Source organism: Eschrichtius robustus, chromosome 9 (genome assembly GCF_028021215.1).
Source record: "Eschrichtius robustus isolate mEscRob2 chromosome 9, mEscRob2.pri, whole genome shotgun sequence".
Lineage (NCBI taxonomy): Eukaryota > Metazoa > Chordata > Mammalia > Artiodactyla > Eschrichtiidae > Eschrichtius > Eschrichtius robustus.
The window spans coordinates 108,029,043-108,044,992 of record NC_090832.1 but is presented as its reverse complement, the minus strand read 5'-3'; positions in this window follow the sequence as shown (position 1 = coordinate 108,044,992).

Below are 15,950 nucleotides of genomic sequence, written 5' to 3'. Positions count from 1 at the left end.
TGCAGCTGTGACATGAAAACCCACCAAACCTTGTCACTCGGTGGTCATTGCCTCTGCGTATGTTGACCTAGATACGAATATTCAGTTTTGTGGGAGCAACAAATATATTCACACAATTAAAAAGACTTAAGAATTAGAATGCAAAATTTAAATGACTAAAAAAAACGAAATAATTTCAATTATACACATAGGTTGTGACTGCCAGGAAAACAAAGATCTTCGCTAATATAATCTCACTCATCAAGGCATTCTGAGGGCCTATTTTGCAAGCATCATTGTGATGCCTCTAAAGGATTTAATTAAGTTTTACAAAAATGTGTCATGATGACAAGTTAGCAGAAGTTCTCACATATGTCCCTTCTCTTTCTACCCTTTGTCACCAGATCCTAAAAGGCCAAGGAATTTCAAGGCTGTAATGTCCACAAGAAACAAATGCTCAAGAAATAGATTTTGAGCTGGGAACAATGAGGTCAAATATTTAAAAGTAGTGAAAATGTTTCTTTAAACAGTATCTCATATAGAAGCCGAATTCATAAAATACAGATGGAATGGGGATGGGTCGCGGTGGCTGGGCTCTTCCTGGTTTGTACCAGTCTTTGAAACTGGAGATTTCAAAGATACCTCTAGTGCTTTGTGGAGCGTGAGAACAACTGCCTTGATAACCAGGGCAACGCTTTCAGCTAAAATTGTCTTTAAATTACTGAGTCTCCTGCCCACAGAAGTTGGTATCTCCCCAGAGAATCTTAAACGTTCTAGACGTTTGTGTGAATGAGATACTATTGTAACTATCACCAAAGTTTAGCTTCCTTTGGGAGGAAATTCAAAATCCACTTACTAGCAAATAAAAACCCTATTCCACTGCTTAGAATCAAATAGGAGATTTTATGTTCAATTAAAACCAACTGTGTTCTCAGTTGAGAAAGCAAACACACAGGCACAGGATCAGAATATGGCTCAGATCCTCCTAATTCAAATCCATGGTACTCAGTAGCTTTAATACTGAAAGTCAGCCCGTCTTCTTCTAATTGCTCACCCTCTTTTCTTTGAGCAGGAGAAGTATGTTTGGATACATAAGAATAAGATTTCTTGGGTGGATTAAGGGGTAGAGAGAATGGTAGTGTAGGGTGTGTGGAGAAGGAAAGGAAAATGCAAGAACACTCCAGAGAATGAAACCCCATGCATTCTATGGGGGAGGAGCTTACTGATTGTCTCCCTGTCTTTATTCTCCCCTCCATTCTCAATAGTGACATATAAACGTGTCTGGGGTTTCATTGTGGCTGAGTGTGGTCGTGTTATTAGGTTCAGGCCAAAGAAATGCAAGTTGAAGTGTTGTATGGAAGCTCTAGGAAACTTCCTTCAAGGACAGATTCTCCGTTCCCAGTCCTTTCCCCATCCTTCTGCCCTCACCTTCCTGCCGACTAACCTGCAGGTGATATGGCTAGAGTGACACACTGAGGAATGGAGCTGCACAGGGTAGTAATGGGGTGGATGTTTTGTCCTGTGGGCAGAGCACGCTTTGCCCACATCCAGATTTTTACTTCTATCTCCTTTAAGGCACTGTGAGTTTGGGTCTTTGTTACTTGGACAAAAGTCACCTTTCTTGCTTGTGTGTGAGTGTGATTGTATGTGTGTGTGTGCATGTGTGTGTGTGTGTGTCTAAGTGTGTGGGGGGAAAATTTGAGGGATTTGGGGATGAAAGAATAAAGGTAAAAGAACCAGTGAAAGATCACCTCCTCAACCTTTCTATTCTAGGAGAATCTGAATTAGAGGGATTCACACATGCAAAAAAGTTACATTGTCACCCACCCTAACAGAGCTGTATAGACCTGTACAACAAAGAGTGTTGCCCACCCTTCAGTTCTACAAGGATTGAGTCTTTAGCCACTGCAGTCACCGACCAACAGTGTACCCCAGAAGGAATTCAGGATGAAAAACAGGATGAAACGTGCTTTGGAAAAACAGGCCTTTAGACAGTTAGATGCATATCTGAGGAAGAATTTTAATGAACCCAGATTCTTGTATCTTCCCATGCATAGAAAAGCACTAAAATCATTAACTGAACTACCTGTTCATTGTGACTAGAGGTAATCTTTTACTGAGATGTATGCTTGGTTGACTGCACTTATTCCTTAGCCCAAAGTCATGTATATCCTGGCTCCTTCCCTACCTCTTTGGAGCACTTCCTTAGAGCTGTCTGAGAGACTGTCTCCCAGGCTATAGTCCACAGTAAGACCCTGAATAAAACTTAAACTCACAGATGTTACATTGTGCCTTTTTCTTTCAGACCCCTTATGCAGCTCATGGGCCTTCATGAAACATGTCTAGTACTTTGGCTTAGTTTTACCACAATGTGTAAAAGATAGCATAAAAACTCTGTTAATCAAGGTGTTTGTAGCCTTTTTTTCTCCTAGAATATGATATTAGCACAATAACTTAAAAAAAACACAATATTCAGGATGGCAGCGTGAGGGAATTATGTAACTGGGAACATTATCATCGGTGTTCAGTATACAGTAGTGAGTTGACAGAAAATATTCAGCCATGTGTTACCAATCGGTTTATAATATAAATCGGTGTGGCAGTCTTCACAGAGATTTCCTTAAGAGTGTGCTGATGTATATATTCTTGTTTTTTAAGGAAACCAAAAATAAACATTGGCTAAGAAACTTCAGAGCTAAAGAAAAATTGGAGTAGACATACAAATTCTGTTGTATGTTTCTTTCCTATTTATCTGTTCACAGGCTTTTTATTTTTGAAGGGACTTTCTCTGATGCTTCTACTGTCTTAGTCTAGGTTAAGAGGGCCAGGCAGTCATTCAACAGCATTTATTGGACATCTGTTGTGTGCTAAGCCTTCTGCTGGAACTCACAGTTCCAGGGGAGACCAAGACAAATATGAGCAGACAATGAAAGGGTTTTGGATCTGTGTATGTTAAACAGAACAGCAAGAATTTTTTGTAGCCCTAATACTGAAAAAACTACTTAGAAGGCTGCGCTTTGGCTTGAAAAGGATGCTTTATGAACCTCTTCACGAAATTACTCCTTTGTTTTCAATTACTATAATTGTTCTAATCAAAGATTAGGGGAAAATGTGATTACTGAATTTAAGGCTGGTTATTAAGTGAGTACACATAAGAAGTATAAATTAAAGACTATAATAAGGCAAGAAAAGAAATATCAGTATCACAGTAGGAAGCTTCTGTTTTCAAGGACATTTTATGATCTAAAATTTCATTTTACAGTGACTGTCTGAATAACAACGAAGCTTGAAATAATTACTTGAGGGCAATGAGAGATTTAAAGACTTTAATATGAATAAAAATTGAAAGCACACAGTAAAGTCTGAACTTATCAGGGACACATAACAGTCTACTGACATATCTTCAGTCAACTGTTTGACAAAATAGGTTACCAATATATTTGTAATATGGGTATTATGGGGCAATACCTTTAATCTTGGGTTTCCTATTACAGGTGTTAAAACTTGTATCTCTAAATGTTACATATGTGCACTGTGTCTTGTATCTTCCCTGTTAAAGCTCTTCTCATGTTGCCTATAATTAGTAGTTTACATGACAGATTTTCTAATTAGAATGTGAGTTCCAAAAAGGAAGGGCACAGATCTTATTCATATTTATATTTTTTATTCCTTGCAGATATTCCGAAATTCAATAACTGTTTAACCAATCGATTGATCAAGCAGCTTATATGCTATAGGCATAATACAGTTCTATAGTATAGTATAATACTCTCACACACATGCACATGCCCAGAGAGAGTGAGAAATAAAGATGGGGACCACTGAAAGAATCAGTGATGTGTGGTTTGTTATTGGCCCTAAAATTTCTGCAATTAGATGAACTTCTTTAGCTTCCTCTGTTGTCAGAAACTCATGTGTAAACACTATTTGATCAGCTTGATGGGGATCATAAAAAACAGAGATCAGGGTGGAATAGTCATGCTTATTTGCCGAGCAGAACCCTTCAATGGCTTCCTTATGTTTGTGGAATTTCCCTCCTTTTGCCTCCTGTCTTGCAAGGTAGAAGTCAGAACCTCACCTTTCCAGTTTCTCTCACAGCTATGGTGCAAAGACTGTCCATCAGATGCAATCATTCAACCTTTGTGGACTCCATTCTGGGTAAGCCTGAGGGAGGCCACAGTGGCAAGAGTCCCAGGGACAGCATCCTTGGACTCTTGTCACTCTGGCCTCCCTCAGGCTTACGCAAGGGTAATGTTTCCATAATGTTACAGAAACATTAACTGCATTATGTGATGCGTGAAATTAATCCAGGTTTTTTTTTTTTAACATCTTTATTGTAGTATAATTGCTTTACAATGGTGTGTTAGTTTCTGCTTTATAACAAAGTGAATCAGCTATACATATACATATATCCCCATATCTCCTCCCTCTTGCGTCTCCATCTCCCTCCCACCCTCCCTATCCCACCCGTCTAGGTGGTCACAAAACACCGAGCTGGATTACTCTGCCCGTGGTGGTCGCTTAGGGCCTCTCGGAGAAGTCAGACTTACCCTCCAAACCTGATTTTCTGACCTTCCCAGATTCTGTGAATTATCTAATATCTTTTAATACATTCCTTTTCTGCTTAAGCTAGCTAGAATTTGCAAAAAGAATCCTGACTGAAAACAGTTTATAAAAGGACACAGAAAGAGCAAGACACTTTGATATGGGGGAAGGGGGAAAGCAGGGAGTGCTCTTTGATCAGAAAAGTAGGAACAAGTTAATGTTTATATTAGATGTAGATTTGTACCGGTTTATTAAGCTATATCACACTGGTGCTTTCTCATTCGCTGCCTTATTTGATGCTCCCTACAATTTCATGAGAATAGTATGCTCATTATTTTAATAGGAAGAGATGTAAGACTCAAAGAATTTAAGTGTGGAGACAATTGGCAGGTGAATCCAGGCCCCAGCCTTTGAGTCTCACGGTCTCCGTGCTACACACCAAAACACCATTCACTGTAGAGTTCCAGCAGAGTCACTAAAAAGAATGTTATGTTTCAATTTCAATTTTAAGGCTCCTGGGCACCAACAGGTAGGTGCTTTTGCTAGATAACTAAATAATTGGACCTTTTCTTTTTTGTTAATATGTACTTCAATTTAAAGTAGTTTCACCAAGTTTTATTCAATGTGTTTGACTACAAACAAATCTCAGCAAACCAGATGTGGGATTGTTCAAGTAATAGCTATCTGCCAGCTTCTCCACACAGGCCAGAAAATCTCATCGAAAAGGAAGATCATGCTATAACAGCATTTATATTACATTCAGAACTTTTCTCAGAGAAGAATAGTAATTTAAGCCATAAAATTTTTTATCATTTTTTTGAATATAAAAATACCTGGTTGAAATCCCTAAGTCCCTGGGATTTAAACTGAAATTATTTTGTTCCATCTTCAGAAATCTTCTTTGACAAGAAGTCTGCATTCACTGAGAGCATAACAAATTTGATACTTCTCTATGTCTGCTTAAGGAATAACACATAAGAACGTACATTGATGTTTTTTTAAAAAACAGGCAGCTTACCTGAAGGGAAAAGGTATAAATTAAAGTGAAAAGAGAATTGACTAGAACCTAGCACACAATGAGAGTTTTTTTTCTTTTCTTTCCTTTTTAGAGTTTTTCCTTTTAAGGTCAATATGATCAGTTGATTCATCACCAGTCATCAGGAGAATGCATAGCAAAATCACAATGAGATATCACTTCACACCTGTCAGAATGACCATTATCAAAAAGGCAACAAATAACAAATGTTGGCAAGGATACAGAGAAAAGGAAATCCTCATGCATTGTTGGAGGGAATGTAAATCGGTGCAGCTACTGTGGAAAACAATATGGAGATTCCTCAATAAATTAAGAATAGAACTACCTTATGATCCAGCAATTCCACTCTTGGGTATTTTTCCAAAGAAAATGAAAACATGAATTTGGAAAGATATATGCACCCCTATGTTTATTACAGCATTATTTGTAAATAGCTTGGCTACTTGTAAATAGCCAAGATATGGAAGCAACCTAAGTGCCCATGAATAGATGAATAGATATAGAAGATGTGGTATATATATACAATGGGATGTTACTCAGCCATAATAAAGAATGAAATCTTGCCATTTGTGACAACATGGATGGACCTAGAAGGTATAATTCTAAGTGAAAAAAATCAGACAAAGACAAATCCTGTATGATTTAACTTATATGTGAAATTTAAAAACAAAAAACAAATGAACAAACATAACTAAACAGAATCAGAGTTATAGATACAGAGAACAAACAGATGGTGGCCAAAAGGGAGAAGAAGTGGGGGCTTGAGAGAAATAGGTGAGGGAGATTAAGAGGTACAAACTTCCAGTTGCAAAATAAATAATTCATGAGTATGCAGTGTACAGTGTAGGAGATATAATCAATAACTATTTAATATCTTAGTATGGTGACATATCATAACTAGAGTTATCATGATGATCATTTTGAAATGTACAGAAATACTGAATCACTATGTTGTGTACCTGGAACTAATGTCATGCTGTAGGTCAATTATACTTGAAAAATAAACAATGTATTAAAATACTAATAACATATGCATTTACAATCACATGGCTTACATGTGAATATATTTAAGTCAACAGATATTAAGTACGGGCTCAATATCAGTGGGGAGAGGAGAGAGGAGCATTGAAAATATATAATATTACTGACATCTATGGGTATATTCAAGAGCCATTAGAAATATGAAACTATGGAAACATTACATGCATTATGGGATGCCTGAAATTAATCCAGGTTTTAAAAATTCTGGATTAGTCTACAATGCATTTGGAATAAATAGTCTGAAAAGGACTAAAAAAGAAATATTTACTATTTAACAAACCATGAAAGGATAAAAAAAAATCTAGATATAATTTGTTACTTATTTGGAGGTTTATGTAAATGAATCAGATTATAAAAACCTCTAAAACATCTAAAAATTAAATAAATTCTACAAAGAGCTAAATTTATTTCTTTATTTTTTTAACATCTTTATTGGAGTATAATTGCTTTACAATGGTGTGTTAGTTTCTGCTTTATAACAAAATGAATCAGTTATACGTATACATATGTCCCCATATCTCTTTCCTCTTGCGTCACCTTCCCTCCCACCCTCCCTATCCCACCCCTCTAGGTGGTCACAAAGCGCTGAGCTGATCTCCCTGTGCTATGCGTCTGCTTCCCACTAGCTATCTATTTTACATTTGGTAGTGTATATATGTCCATACCACTCCCTCACTTTGTCCCAGTTTACCCTTCCCCTTCCCCCTGTATCCTCACGTATCCTCAAGTCCATTCTCTAGTAGGTCTGTGTCTTTATTCTCATCTTGCCCCTAGGTTCTTCATGACCTTTTTTTTTTTTTTTTTAGATTCCATATATATGTGTTAGCATACGGTATTTGTTTTTCTCTTTCTGACTTACTTCACTCTGTATGACAGACTCTAACTCCATCCACCTCACTACAAATACCTCCATTTCGTTTCTTTTTATGGCTGAGTAATATTCCATTGTATATATGTGCCACATCTTCTTTATCCATTCATCTGTCAGTGGACACTTAGGTTGCTTCCATGTCCTGGCTATTGTAAATAGTGCTGCAGTGAACATTGTGGTACATGACTCTTTTTGAATTATGGTTTTCTCAGGGTATATGCCCAATAGTGGGATTGCTGGGTCGTATGGTAGTTCTATTTGTAGTTTTTTAAGGAACCTCCATACTGTTCTCCATAGTGGCTGTATCAATTTACATTCCCACCATGAGTGCAAAAGTGTTCCCTTTTCTCCACACCCTCTCCAGCTTTTATTGTTTGTAGATTTTTTGATGATGGCCATTCTGACTGGTGTGAGATGATATCTCATTGTAGTTTTGATTTGCATTTCTCTAATGATTAATGATTTTGAGCATTCTTTCATGTGTTTGTTGGCAATCTGTATATCTTCTTTAGAGAAATGTCTATTTAGGTCTTCAGCCCATTTTTGGATTGGGTTGTTTGTTTTTTTGATATTGAGCTGCATGGGCCGCTTGTAAATTTTGGAGATTAATCCTTTGTCAGTTGCTTCATTTGCAACTATTTTCTCCCATTCTGAGGGTTGTTTTTTGTTCTGTTTATGGTTTCCTTTGCTGTGCAAAAACTTGTAAGTTTCATTAGGTCCCATTTGTTTATTTTTGTTTTTATTTCCATTTCTCTAGGAGGTGAGTCAAAAAGGATCTTGCTGTGATTTATTTCTGAGATCACTAGGAAACATATACACCAAATCAGTTTTTATGAAGTAATTAGAAATTATTATTCTTTAGTGTCCACAGTGTAAAAGGATAGTTAGATTTTTTAAAGTTTACAAGTGCTTTTTATTTTTATTTACTTTTATTTTTTAAACGAACCTTTTATTTTAGAACAGTTTTATATTTACAGAAAAATTGCAGAGATACAGCACAGAGTACCATAAATCTCACACCCAATATTACTTATTCTTAATATCTTAGTATGTCTATTTGTTATAATTAATGAACCACTATAGATACATTATTATTAAGCAAAGTCCATACTTTATACAAATTTGCTTAGTTTTTCCGTAATATCCTTTTTTTAAAATGGAAATAAAATTGACCTACAACACTATGTTCGTTCCAGGTGCACAAAACAGTGCTTTGATATATCTATACATCACAAAATGATCACCATATGAGTCTAGTAACCATTTGTCATCATAAAAAGTTATTATAGTATTATTGACTCTATTCCTTATGCTGTATATTTCATTCCTGTGACTCATTTTGAAACTGGACCTCTTAATCTTTCTCACCTATTTTACTCATCCCCAACCCTCCCACTCCGACAACCACCTGTTTATTCTCTTTATCTATGATTCTGAAATTTTTCTTTCTCTGTTTGACATTTCAGTTAACATAATACCCTCTAAGTCCATCTATATTGTTGCAAATGGCAAGATTTCATCCTTTTTAAATGGCTGAGTAATATCCCATTGTGTACGTATATGCCACATCTTCTTTATCCCTTCATTTATTGATATATGCTTAAGTGGCTTCCATATCTTGGCTATTGTAAATAATGCTGCAATGAGCAATGGGGTGTATATGTCTTTTCAAATTATTGTTTTTGTTTTCTTTAGAAAAATACCCAGAGGTGGAATTGCTGGATCACATGGTAATCCTATTTTTAATTTTTTGAGGAAACTCCATAATGTTTTTCACAGTGGCTGCACCAATTTACATTCCCACCAACAGTGTATGAGGGCTCCCTTTTCTCCACCTTCTCACCAACATTTGTTATTTGTTGTCTTTTTGATAACAGCCATTCTGACAGGTATGAGGTGATTTTTTTGTGTGTTTTAAAAAATTTTATTTATTTTATTTATTTATTTTTGGCTGTGTTGGGTCATTGCTGCACACGGGCTTTCTCTAGTGGTGGTGAGCAGGAGCTAATCTTCATTGCAGTGCATGGGCTTCTCATTGCAGTGGCTTCTCTTGTTGCGGAGCACGGGCTCTAGGCACCCGGGTTTCAGTGGTTGTGGGTCACGGGCTCTAGAGTGTAGGCTCAGTAGTTGTGACACAAGGGCTTAGTTGCTCCGTGGCATGCAGGATCTTTCTGGACCAGGGCTCGAACCCATGTCCCCTGCATTGGCAGGCAGATTCTCAACCACTGAGCCACCAGGGAAGCCCCTTGTTGTGTTTTGATATGCATTTCCCTGATGATTAGTGATATTGAGTATATTTTCATGTATCTGCTGGTCATCTGTATGTCTTCTTTGGAAAAATGTGTATGCAGGTCCTTGGTTCATTTTTTAATAGGGTTATTTGGTGTTTATTTGATGTTGAGTTGTATGAGTTCTTTGTATATATTGAATTTTAACCCTCTATCATTAACCACTATTACCATTTGCAAGTATCTTTCCCCATTTATCAGTAGGCTGCCTTTTCATTTTATTGATATGTACAAAAGTTTTTTAGTTTGATGTAGTACCACTTGTTTATTTTTGCTTTTGTTGCCGTTGCCTAAGGGGACATATCCAAAAACATATGGCTAAGACTTATGTCAAAGAGCATACTACCTGTGTTTTCTTCTAGGAGATTTATGGTGTCAGGTATTACATTTAAGTTTTTAATCTATTTTGAGTTTACTTTCGTATATGATGTGAGAAAGTAGTCCAGTTTAATTCTTTTGCATGTAGCTGTCCAGTTTTTCCAACCCATTGTATAGTCTTGCCTCCTTTGCCATAAATTAGTTTAACATATAAGTGTGGGTTTATTTCTGGGTTCTCTGTTCTGCTCCATTGATCTATGTGCCTGGTTTTTTGCCAGTACCATACTGTTTTGGTTATTGTAGCTTTGTAGTATAGTTTGAAATCAGGGAGCATGATACCTGCAGCTTTGATCTTTTTCTTATCAAGATTGCTTTGGTTATTTGGGGTCTTTGTGTTTCCATTCAAATGTTAGAATTATTTGTTCTAGTTCTGTGAATATCATTGGTATTTTGATAGGGATTGCAGTGAATCTGTAGATTGCCTTGGGGAGTTTGTTCATTCTAATAATGTTAATTCTTCCAATCCATGGGACAACATATCTTTCCATTTGTTCATGTCATCTTCAATTTCTTTCATCAATGCCTTATAGTTTTCCAAGTATAAGTCTTTTAACTTCTTGGTTAGATTTATTCTTAGGTATTTTATTCTTTTTGATGTGACTGTAAATGGAATTGTTTTCTTAATTTCTTTTTCTGATAGTTCATTATTTGTATATAGAAATGTGACAGATTTATGTATATTAATTTTGTTTCCTTCAACTTTACTGAATTCCTTTGTTAGTTCTAATGCTTTTTTGGTGACATCTTTAGTATTTTCTATGTTTAGTATCATGTCATCTGCAAACAGTGACAGTTTTACTACTTCCTTTCCAGTTTGAATTTTTAAATTTCTTTTTCTTGTCTGATTGCTAGGGCTTCCAATACTACGTAATAAAAGTGGCGAGAGCGGTCATGCTTGTCTTGTTCCTGATCTTAGAGAAAAGTATTTTCTGCTTGATGAGTATGATGGTCATATATGGCCTTTATTATGTTGAGGTATGTTCTGTCTCTGCTCATTTTGTTGAGAGCTTTTAGCATAAATGGATATTTAATTTTGTCAAAAGTTGTTTCTACATCTATTGAGATGATCATATGATTTTTATTATCCAATTTGTTAATGAGGTGTACCACATAGATTGATCTGTGAGCACTGAAACATACTTCATCCTTTGGAAATAATCCTGCTTGATCATGGTGTATTATCCTTTTAATGAATTGTTGAATTTGGTCTGCTAATATTTTCTTGAGAGTTTTAAAATCTATGATCAAAATTGGCCTGTCTGTGTGTGTGTGTGTGTGTGTGTGTGTATGTGTGTGATATTTTTGTCCTGTTTTGGCATCAGGGTGATGCTGGCCTTGAGGACTGAGTTTGGAAGCATTCCTTCCTCTTTAATTTTTTGGAGTAGTTTGAAAGGATAGGTGTTAACTCTTCTTTAAATGTTTTGTAGAATCTTCCTTTGAAACCATCTGTTCTTTTGTTTGTTGGGAGGTTTTTGATTACTGATTCAAGTTCATTACTAGTAATTGGTCTATTCCTATTTTCTATTTCTTCCTGATTCAGTCTTGGGAAATTGTTTGTTTCTGGGAATTTATCCGTTTATTCTAGGTTGCCCTTTTCTTTGGGCATATGATTGTAGTAGTCTATTATAATCCTTTGTATTCCTATAGTGCTATTTGTAACTTCTGTTTCATCTCTGATTTTATATTTGGGCCCTCTTTCTCTTTTGCTTGGGGAGTCTGGATAAAGTGTTACCAATATTGCTTATCTTTTCAAAGAAACACTTCTTAGTTTCATTGATCTTTTCTATTGCTTTTTTAAGTTTCTATTTCATTTATTTCTGCTCTGATCCTTATTATTTGTTTCCTTCTGCTATGTTTGGGTGTTGTTTGCTCTTCTTTTTCTAGTTCCTTTAGGTGTAAGGTTAGGTTGTTTATTTGTCATTTTCTTGTTCCCTGAGGTAGGATTGTATCGCTACAAGCTTCTCTCTTAGAACTGCTTTTGCTGCATCTCACAGATTTTGGGTCATGGTGTTTCCGTTTTCATTTGTCCCCAAGAATTTTAAATTTTCTTTTCAATATCTTCAGTGACCCATTGGTTGTTTAGTGGCTTATTATTTAACCTCTATGTATTTGTGGTTTTTTGAAGTTTTTTTCTTGTAATTTATTTCTAGTCTCATAGTGTTGTGGTTGGAATAGATGCTTGATATGATTTCAATTTTCTTAAATTTACTGAGATTTTTTTGTGGCCCAGCATGTGATCTATCCTGGAGAATGCTCCAGGTCCATTTGAAAGGAATGTGTATTCTGCTGCTTTTGGATGGAATGTGCTACACATACATATTATGTTCGTCTGATCTAACGTGTCATTTAAGAGCAGTGTTTCTATATTGATTTTCTGTCTGGATTACCAATTCACTGATGTAAGTAGGGTGTTAAAGCCCCTACTGTCATTGTGTTACTGTGAATTTCTCCCTTAATGTCTGTTAATATTTGCTTTATGTACTTAGGTGTTCCTATGTTGGGTGCATATATATTTAGAATAGACTATCTTGTAAAATTGATCCCTTTATCATTATATAATACTTTTCTTTGTCCTTCTTACAGTCTTTGTTTTGAAGTCTATTTTGTCTAAGCATTTCTGCCTCAGCTTTCTTTTCCTTTCCATTTCTTTGAATACCATTTTCAATCTCATCACTTTCAGTCTGTGTGTGTCTTTAGTACTGAAGTGAGTCTTTTATTTATTTATTTTTTTATTTTTTTAATTTTTTTTTAAATCAGATTTTTTTTTTAGTTAATTAATTAATTTATTTTTTTTTTTTATATTTATTTTTGGCTGTGTTGGGTCTTTGTTTCTTTGCGAGGGCTTCCTCTAGCTGCGGCAAGCGGGGATCACTCTTCATCGCGGTGCGCGGGCCTCTCACTGTCGCGGCCTCTCTTGTTGTGGAGCACGGGCTCCAGACGCGCAGGCTCAGTAATTGTGGCCCACGGGCCTAGTTGCTCCGCGGCATGTGGGATCTTCCCAGACCAGGGCTCGAACCCATGTGCCCTGCATTGGCAGGCAGATTCTCAACCACTGCGCCACCAGGGAAGCCCTGAAGTGAGTCTTTTATAGGCAGCATATATATGGGTCTTGTTTTTGCATCAATTTAGCCACTCTATGTGTTATGATCAGAGCACCTAGTTCATTAATAAAGTAATTATTGATATGTACTTGTTGCCAATTTTTTAATGTTTTGGGGGATTTTGTAGTTTTTGTTTGTTTCATTCCTCCTCTTTTGTTCTCTTCCTTTTTAACTTGATGACTATATTTACTATATATTTTCCTTCAGTGATGAGATTTTTCATTTTGGAATTTTCACATTTCTAGTTGTGGTAATTTATTTTCTGCTCAGAGAAATCCCTTTAATATTTCTTGTAAAGCCAGTTTAGTCATGCTGAACTCTAACTTTTTGCTTGTCTGTAAAATTTTGATCTCTTCTTCAAATCTGATTGGTCATTTTTCCAGGTAGAATACTCTTGGTTATAGGTTTTTCCCTTTCATAATTTTAAATATATCATGCCACTCCCTATTCTCTGCAAAGTTTCTGCTGAAAAGTCATCTCATGGTCTAATGGGAGCTCCCTTGTACATAACTTGTTGCTTTTCCCTTGCTAATTTTAATACTCTCTCTTTATCTTTGCTGTAGATAGTTGCTCTGTAAATAGTTTAAATTTTGGTGTACCCATGGGGGAAGGTGAATTCAGGGTCTTCTTACTCCACTAATTTAGCTGGTTAGATTTTCAATTGCTATTGATGTTAGATATCAAATAGCATTTCTATTCAATTTATTAAATATTTAGTTTTGAGAGCCATTTGTTACTGAAGAGGAAGGTACAAAGCTTTGTTGAGGATTAGTTGACCATAGGTGTGTGGGTTTATTTCTGAGCTCCCTATTCTGTTCCATTGATCTTTATGCCTGTTTTTGTGCCAATACCATGCTGTTTTGATTGCTGTAGATTTATAATATTGTCTGAAGTCTGGGAGGGTTCTGCCTCTAGCTTTGTTCTTTTTTTTCAGGATTGCTTTGGCAATTTTGGGCCTTTTGTAGTTCCATATAAAGTTTAGGATTATTTGCTCTAGTTCTTTGGAAAATGTCATGGGTAATTTGATACGGATTGCATTAAATCTGCAGATTGCTTTGGGTAGTATGGCCATTTTAACAATATTAATTTTCCAATCCAAGAACACAGGATAACTTTCCATTCTTTGAATCATCTTCAGTTTCCTTTATCTACATTTTACATTTCTCAGTGTATGTCTTTCACCTCCTTGGTTCAGTTTATTCCTTAGTTTTTGTTTTGTTTTGGTTTTTTTGATGTGATTTTTAAAGGGACTTATTTTTTTTTTACTTTCTCTTTCTGATATTTCATTGTTTGTGTAAAGAAATGCTACAGCTTTCTGTATATTGATTGTATATCCTGTCACCTTGCTGAATTCATTTATCAGTTCTAGTATTTTTTGTATGGAGTCTTCAAGGTTTTCTATATGTAGTATCATGTCATCTGCATATAATGACAGCTTTACCTCTTCCTTTCCAATTTGAATACGTTTTATTTCTTTTTCTTGTCTGATTGCTGTGACTAGGACTTCCACTACAATGTTGAATAGAAGTGGTGAGAGTGGGCATCCTTGCCTTGTTCCAGATTTTAGCAGGAAGACTTACAGCCTTTTCACTGTTGAGTATTATGTTGGCTGTGGATTTGTCATAAATGGCTTTTACTATGTTGAGATATGTTCCCTCTATACCCACATTGGTAAGAAATTTTATCATGAATGGAAGTTGAATTGTATCAATATTTAAATTCTTTTGCTATTCAATTCCCTTTCAGAAAGTTTGCACAAATTTGCAGTCTCAAAACTAGTATGTCAGTGCTTGTTTTCAACATAGTTAAGAAAACACCCATTTATATTATCATGAAACATTTTCAGAGACCTCGGATTGTCTTTAGATTTAGTCTTCTTGGTGTTACTCTAATTCTTTATTTTTATTTTTCATTTTTATGTACTCAGTTGACCCTCGAATAATGTAGGAGATAATCTCGCTGTACTTTATAGTCGGCCCCATATCTGTGGTTCCTGTGCATCTACAGATTCAATCAGCCACAGACCATGGAGCATGGCAGTATTTATAACCCCGTGTAAGTGGACTCTCTCACTTTAAACCCACATTGTTCAAGGGTCAGTGTCCTCTTCCAGGGTTGTAATTTCTTATTTAATTATGAACCAGGGGTGTTTTGGGCAGTCACATTCATGTGTTCTGTCAAGAGCTGATTAAATGGCTACAGTATAATATTAACTGTGTCATGATTGTGACAAAAATATAAATTATCTGTGTGAAAATGATGCAATAGTTTAAAAAATCTACAGTATGTTATTATGAAATCATGTGCAGTATGATTACAGCTGTATAATATATTAAAGGAAGGATTAGAAAATATTATACCCAGTGGATGCTGTTGTGTATAGTATTGATTAGTTATTGATTTTTATCTTTCCTATTTCAAAGCAACTCTATATAGTTGTGCTGCTGTTTTTTAATGATTAAATGATCAATGCAAACTAAAATATCGTGAGCCCAATTCAGTCTACTCTCAGTACATCTACCGTTTATCCTTCCAGTCATAAAAAGTTCAAGGGAGTGAAAGTAGATAAATAAATAGATTTTCCATCATTTCTGTAATATTAATAATGTGTTCATCACCACCTAGTTCCAAATAGTACTTACAATGATTAGTAAGAAAAGTAAAATACTGTAAAATAATAAAATTCAGCCATGAGTGCACCAAAAAAAAAA